Source organism: Aulonocara stuartgranti (genome assembly GCF_965226115.1).
Source record: "Aulonocara stuartgranti genome assembly, chromosome: 16".
Taxonomy (NCBI): Eukaryota; Metazoa; Chordata; class Actinopteri; order Cichliformes; family Cichlidae; genus Aulonocara; species Aulonocara stuartgranti.
In genome coordinates, this window is record NC_138952.1 from 15,688,612 (window position 1) to 15,696,558 (window position 7,947).

The following is a 7,947-nucleotide window of genomic DNA, read 5'->3' on the forward strand; positions in this document are numbered from 1 at the left end:
AGAGCAACTGGGGTCAAGCGAAGGAACGGTGCCTGTCCGGTTCTCTCCCGTGCACAAGAAACATGAAGAAGCTTGCCTACTTGTGTCTTGCTTTGCAGTGTAATTATATTGTCTTCAACGTTCCAGCGGATGGGTTCAAGCTACAAACCTATCAAGAACATAATGAATAACTTCACATGACATGATCACATTCACAGATCATACATGGTGTACTTCATCACTGTCAGTGAGGACTTAAATATTTATACCTGTTTATTTCAATTCCAGCGAGCATGCAATTACCTGCTTTGTGGTTTATGCGCCTGTTTAATCTTTTTCATCACAATATTATCATATTCCAGTTTAGTATTTACAGTGCCTTTGAACCTTGTCTGGTGTGTTATTTTGTTGCTTTGCACTGTACTTCTTGAGAGGCTGTGCCAAGCTGCAGGTGTGTCTTAAGATGAAAACACTCCTGTTCTTTTGCCCTACATTTTGAGGATTGGGGCAAACACGTGTGGAAGTATCTGCTTTTTTGTTTTGAACTGTTCTGGAACAAGAGTTTACTTTAGAAGTTAGCTTAGAAAGCATTTTTTGACTTTGAAGGTACTTGAAGGTACAGTAACATGCACAATATAATCACCCCTACCCCCGCCTCCCGTACCCATAAATGGAGACCTCTCCAGGCCTTGTGTGGTGTATTTTATCAGATCACTGTTGCATTAAGCCAGTCTGAAACTCGTATCCATTATTCACAACAAGAAACAGAGCTGAACCTTTCAAAGGAAAGCCATAACTCACTAACAATTAAGTTGGTTTTTTTTTTTTTAAAAAAGCTTTGCATTTTGGGAAGAAAATTCATTTGATTAAGTGTCCAATGCATGGTTTGACACAGTGGTTGAAACCATTGCTTACATTGGTATGGCCAATGTAGAAATATCGTTGTTATGTGTATTTCACTTCTATGAACACAACTAATTAATACTGGCATATATGCTGACTTGTAAAAGCAAAGGGTAGCAATGCGTGCATGATTGTGTGGTATTAGCTGAGAGAAAATAACGTTCCCGTGCCATGACGAGCTGTGTTCTGTCACATACTACTACTTCAGCATGCTTGTTCACCTCACAATACATCTGCATCATACTTGTGAATTAGACAAATTATTATTTAATGTAATATATTACTTCAAACTTTTACATCAAATAAAAAAACCACATTGTGCCGGTGCTGGTTTGCTAGGAGAGCGAAAATAAAGAACGGGTTTTTTTTTTTACACATTACCATTAATTCCTTGCTATTAGCCAAACTTCTATTCATATGTATTTAATTTTTTAAGTGGCTAATGGAGGTTAAAAGCCCCATGCATTAAATTATGTCATGTGGAAATGTTAAATACCGAATATCAGATATGACAGTTTACATTAAGTCCAAGTTGAGATCATCAATCCGATGAACCGAATGCACTCTACTCAGTTATCAATGTGATATTAAGCAAAACCTCAAACCTGCACTATAGAGTTCTCAGCATTAAATCTTCCAACAATGACATATGATCGCGCTGCGGTTAGTAATTGGTCTGTTGGGTTACAGTAGTTTCAGGTTTGAGTGATTGTGAGAGTGGTTTCGTGAAGAAATAGCACCCAGTTTCAAAACGCTGTCTTAGATGGCATCCATCATTTGAGCAACAAAATGAATGCATACCTGCTCAGACAAAGACTGCCGTTCCACAGCTGTGGTTAACTGTCACTAGTAGGAAGGTGGAAATAGAAGTTGTGCATAAAAATCACAATCTTTGTGTCATATCAAAAGGCATTACATTGCATTGCATTATAGAATGGCATTCTTAAATAAATCATAAGGTGTTTTTTAACAACATCAAATGGCATCTGTTGGTCTTCCATGGTCTCTTGTGTTCTGGGGGCCTCTGGATGTCTGGAGTTTTGATCTCCTCCATACCCACTTCACACCCTGGAGGACGGGGCTGTGGCCCCCCCACACTCCCTAGCAGATCATTACATGGAGAAACCTTTGGAATGCAAGCATGCTGATCCACACAGGTATGCACACATGGGTATTCACAGACGCGGACTAAAGCTTTCTTGGCTGCTGCCTCAAAGCACACTGTGCGCTGTCTATCTTGCGTGCTGCACAATATCGTTTATTATTTAGTAAATATTGATATCTATGACTAGCTAGTTTATTGTGATGGTGCTTTGTTTTCTCTATTATTATGTTGCTCTTTGTTGTTTGTTGTCTCCTCTGTTTGTTTTTTTTGTTTGTTTTTTTTTTTTTTCTCCATACAGGTGACCCAGGAGTTCTTTTTTTTTTCTCTCTCTTCCCCCCCCTTCTCACCGTCTCTTCTCCCCTTTGGTTTTCTTTCTTTCTCTCCCCCTCTTTCTCTCATTCATTCCCCCTGTCCTATTTATTAAAAAAAAAAAAAAAAAAAAATGACAAAGGATGAACTGAAGCTCTGCCATCACGTAATGTCGCATACTGCTGTTTCTGATGTCATTTAGAAAAAAAAAAAAAACAAAAAAAAAAACAACATCAAATGGCATGCATTTCTAGATATTGTATGGTAATTTTGAAAATCACACGCCTTTTCATTCATTCATTCATTCATTCAGTCGTTGCACATAATCTCTGAGATTTTAGAGCAATCTGAGCCACCAGAGCAGCATGCACTGTCCAGAGCCTAATCCAGGTCTCACGGCAGTAGTGCGCTTTCTGTCTCTCAGTCTCCCTTTATCTTTTTTTTCCCTCTCTCCTTTTCCTCTCTGTGGTACAGTGACACATACGTACACTTGCACCGATGGTGCACACTTGCAGGGCTTACTCAACGTTCATATAAACCATTACGGCCCTATCTCTGAGAATAATCCACTACTGCAAAACATCAGAGTGCTATTGCCGCACCCACTGCTGTGCCTTACCCCATAAATGGCAGCACACGTTCTGCACCATCTGCCCCCAATGAGAAAAAAAGGGCCACCCTGCACTTTTGGCTTAGTGTGTCACTTCACAATATCATTTAATCCGCCAGAGGTCAGTGCTTTGTCCCTTAGGCACTAGTGAAAATGTTAGACCTATTACATGGGCTGAAAAAAATGTGCTTTCATAAATGGTTTCTCCAAATTACATGAAAAATATACTAAGCTAAAGCTTCGGCAGCTATGCTCTCTCGCTACCACGTGCACAAAGATTGTTTTGAGCATCCTGTATCACGTTTCCATTAATTTGCAGGGTCAGAAGTACTGCAGCATCTGTTCCCAGTGTTAGGCCCTGTGTGAATACAGATGCAGTCTCTTGGCACAAGCACCATATGTTGCCACCAGCAAACAGGCAACGAAGTCATTTGATAGTGAATCCATGTGGCTTGCTTTGCTGTTTGCCTTTGTCCAAGCTGTGACTGCTGATTCAACACAAAGCCAGACATCTTGTATAGGTCAGCCATCCATTGTTGTTTATCAGAGTAGCAGTGGAAGGAGAATTAGTTGTGATGCATAAAGCTTACACAAGTCATGCCAGGGGACAAATTATATTTATGGATGGATCTCACATACTTGTAGGCTCTGTGTAAAAGAAAAGAAAAGATTTTCCTCAGATTACCAAACAAAACAACAACAACAGATCATTAAGATCATAAGTGACATTAACTTCAGTCATCACTCACGCTGCGAAGTAATTGGGATGTATGTAAAACAACCTGAAGTGACATTAAAAGCCTTTCATCCTTTCCTAATGGTAGAAGTTCCCCACTGAGGTCACCAGCTTCAGCAGAATGACACTTTTTTGTGAGAGAAAATGGCTCTCCAAGGCTACAGCAAAATATGATTATAGATCGTTTATTTGGATCACTAATGCCAGATGACATGCAAAGGCCACCATCAGTGAACCTTTTCCCACTAAGAAACAATTTACCTTTATGAATAATTAAAATGATGCCAATTAAAATCCAGTGCTGACAACCCCCCCACCACCACCACCACCACCACCACCATTTGGAATCACTTTGATGACCTTCAGATCTGACTGCAGATTAATCACTTAATAGGAAATAATCAGCAACTGTTTTATGACTCCTGCTACTGCTGGCGCAAAAAAAAGTGCAGAAGGGAGAGGGAAGTAACAATTGTTTCTAAAGAGCTAATTCATTAGCTGGAAACACTCTCTGATATTAAAGTGCTTGTTTTTTGCAGCTCATGATAATGACTCACAGTCAAGTTGGGAAAAGACACGTTATAAAGATGCGATTACTCCAGACATTCATGCTTTGTTTCCTGCTGTGTGAAATCACTCCAATCACATGTTAAATACTGAATATGATATCACTGACAGCATTGTATTCCTATAGGAAAGCGTGACAGTGAATCTCACTGAATCTCACAAGAAGAAACTTGTAAATGTCATCAAGGTGTGCAGAAATTTCTAGCTGTTGCAGTGCTCTTGCCAAGTTTGAGGAGGAGCAGTTCGTTCTCACTGTTGTCAAACTGCTGGCAGGATTCAATGGAGTGATTACCTCATTTCAGTTATCCCCTCTGTGATCAAAGGTTACCATGGAAACTGGTGTGTCCCAGCAGATGTGCTGCTGCCCCCTCCCCCTTTGCAATGTAGACTTCTCAGTATGAAATTATTCTATAGCGCTGTCTTTCTCATATTTTTCCTATTTTTTGTCATAGCTCACTATTGCTTGTGTATTATTTTACAATTAAAAAATAAGCTACTTATTTTAAGCAACAGGGTGTATTGGTTAACACAAACGCTGTATAGATATGATTGATGGAGAGTTAGATCTGTCAGTATTGCAAAATGTCACCAATTGAGTCTCTATCATGCTTAACAAAAATGCCATCTCTTCATGAGCTGTCTGGTTGGCACAGCACACACAAGGGACTCTTACTGCGAGTAGTCTGGCTTCACAGCTCGGTTTCTGGAGGACAGCCAATATAAGGAGTCCGTCTCCGCATCTGAACTAACTAATGCATGCGTAGACAGCCTGTGTAAACCATGCACAGGCTATCTTTGAGTAATTTTTCTCATGGATGAGCCAAAAATATTGGAAAATGATGACTCTAAAAATAAAAGCTTAGATCTTTGTCCATATGATTATGAAGATAGACAGCTACATTCATAGCTTTCCCTACAGAGATATACACCCACCAGAAGTGTGAATGCTGGTTTAACAGGTAACAGAATCATTGGGAATGAATAAGAAATTGCTCAAGGCTTCGTCTCTTCCTTATTTGCTTCAAAGAGAAAAAAATACTAACACCAACCACTAAAATAATTTTTAATTAATGCTCCCTTGTGAGGTACTGTACTTCTCTCAGATCTTCAATATTTTCCTGTGTAATATTCTTCTTCTTCTTTTGGCTACTCTCTTTAGGGATTGCCACAGGGGATCATCTGCCTCAATCTCTCTCTATCCCTACCATTCTCCTCTGTCACACCAACGCTCTGCATGTCCTCCTTCTTTACATCCAGAATACATCTTCCTCTTCTCTTCCTGCAATATATCCACTATCCCTCCTCAGCGTTGCCTCCCTAACTTTGTTTCCAAACCACTCGACCTGCCCTGCCCTGTCTGATATACTCACACTCATCCTGGCTGCTCCCCATAAAAATCTTTCAGCTTTGATGCCTCCACCTCTTGTCTTTTTGTTAGTGTTTTTGTTTTCATGTTTCCAAACCAGATATCATAGCAGTGCTGTCTCCCTCACAATAACATACAGGTATTCTGACTTTATTCAATACACTTTCATTCCTCTTCTTTTCAGTACATACCTCCACCTCTGCAGGCTCTCTTTTACCTGCCCCCTATCTTTAGTAGAGATCACAATGTCATCATTATGGTGCCTGGAGACTCCTGCCTGAATTCATTTGTCAGCCTGTCCATCAACATTGCAAACCCATCTGCCAGTTGTGATTATTACCACACACCTAAACACTGTCTTGCTGTCCTTGCAGTTCTGCACCACCCTCACATATTTCCCTGCCACTCCTAATTTTCACAGAACCACGGTTCCTCTCTTGGAACCCTGCCGTCTGCCTCTCTAGATCCAAAATGATACAGTACAGCTCCTTCTGACTTTCTGTATACTTGTCCATCAGTGCTCTCAAGACATGTTATGTGTAACTCTTTCTTGGCATAAAGTCGTACTGCTGCTTGCTAATTGTCACCTCTCTTTCTAACCTAGCTTCAAAAACTCTTTACTATGGGACTCCCGCATGACTCATCAACCTTTTCCCTCCCCTCTGTAGTTACTACTACGCTGCATTTCACCATGGTTCTTGGTTCTGTACTAATACACTAGTCAGTTCCTCATTCATCCTTTCAGGATTAGACAAACTGGTTAAAAAGTCTGCTTTCCTCTCACCTGGACTTAGTGCTATTCCACCCTTCATAACTGTCCTCACTTACTAATCCTCTTCACTCCCTGATTTACCATCTTTCTTTCATCTGTCCTCCCCTTTCTCTTTTCCTTCATTCCTCAGCTTCCCAAAGTACTCCTTCAACCTTCTCAGTGCTTCACCCAGTATATTTCCAGTAACTCAGTATTAGTTGTTTCCTTTGCCTTTGCTAGTTCTCCCTGTACAGGCTCTTGGTAAATGCATTGAGGAAATCAATGACTGGTTGTGCCACAATTTTCTCCAGCTAAACAAAAACAAAACTGAGGTAATAGTCTTTGGCGCCAAAGAAAAACGATTACAGGTCACCAGAGAACTTCAATCTATACATCTAAAAACCACAAACCAGGCGAGAAATTTGGGTGTAGTGATGGATGCAGACCTAAACTTAGAAAAACACATTAAGACATAACAAAGTCAGCTTACTATCACCTCAAGAATATATCAAGGATAAAAGATCTGATGTCTCAACAGGACCTGGAAAAACTAGTCCATGCATTCATCTTTAGTAGGCTTGATTACTGTAACAGCATCTTTACAGGTCTACCTAAAAAATCAGTCAGACAACTACAGCTCATTCAGAACTCTGCTGCTCGAGTCCTCACTAAGACCAAAAAAGTGGACCACATCAGTCCAGCTCTGAGGTCCTTACACTGGCTGCCTGTCCGTCAGAGGATAGACTTTAAAGTTCTGATGCTGGTCTATAAAGCTCAGAATGGTTTAGGACCAAAATACATCAATGACCTCCTGACCCAGTATGAACCATCCAGATCCCTCAGGTCATCTGGATCCGGTCTTTTATCAGTTCCCAGAGTCAGAACCAGACACGGAGAAGCTGCATTCAGCTTTTATGCTCCTTATATCTGGAACAAACTCCCAGAAAGCCTCAGATCAGCTGAAACACTCAGTTTATTTAAATCCAGGTTGAAGACTCACCTGTTCTGAGCTGCATTTGAATAAAGCACCAAATCCACACTTTAAGCTTAAATTTCAAAACTTACATTTAACTACTGATTTTATCTACTGTTCTGATTTTATCTGTTTTGATTTTATATACTGTTGTTTGTTTGTTTGTTTGTTTGTTAATTAGTTAGTTAGTTTATTTGCTTGTTTTATTCAATTTTAAATCATGCTTTTTATTTGTTCTTGTTTCTAATGTCTCTGTAAATCACTTTGAATCACCTTGTTGTTGAATTGTGCTATACAAATAAACTTGCCTTGCCTTTCTTCATCTCCTAGAGATGAACATTTTTATTTGCTTTATTTTGCTATTCCAGCAACTATCACCTTGTTTTCTTTCCTCTGTCCAGAGCATAACTAAACACATTCTTGGCAGTTTCCCTCAACACTTCGGCTGTACTGTCACAGTCTGGCAGAGGCAGACTGTATGTATTATGAAGAGGACCCAAAATGCAGACACCATGAAACAAAACTTAAATGTTAACAGAAAGCGAGCCGTTTATTAAGGCTGGTGAAAACATTACAAAACAAAATGCAGAGGAGAAGCTAAATAATAACCTAAACTGGGAGAGCTAAGATAACATAGAAACCCAAAAC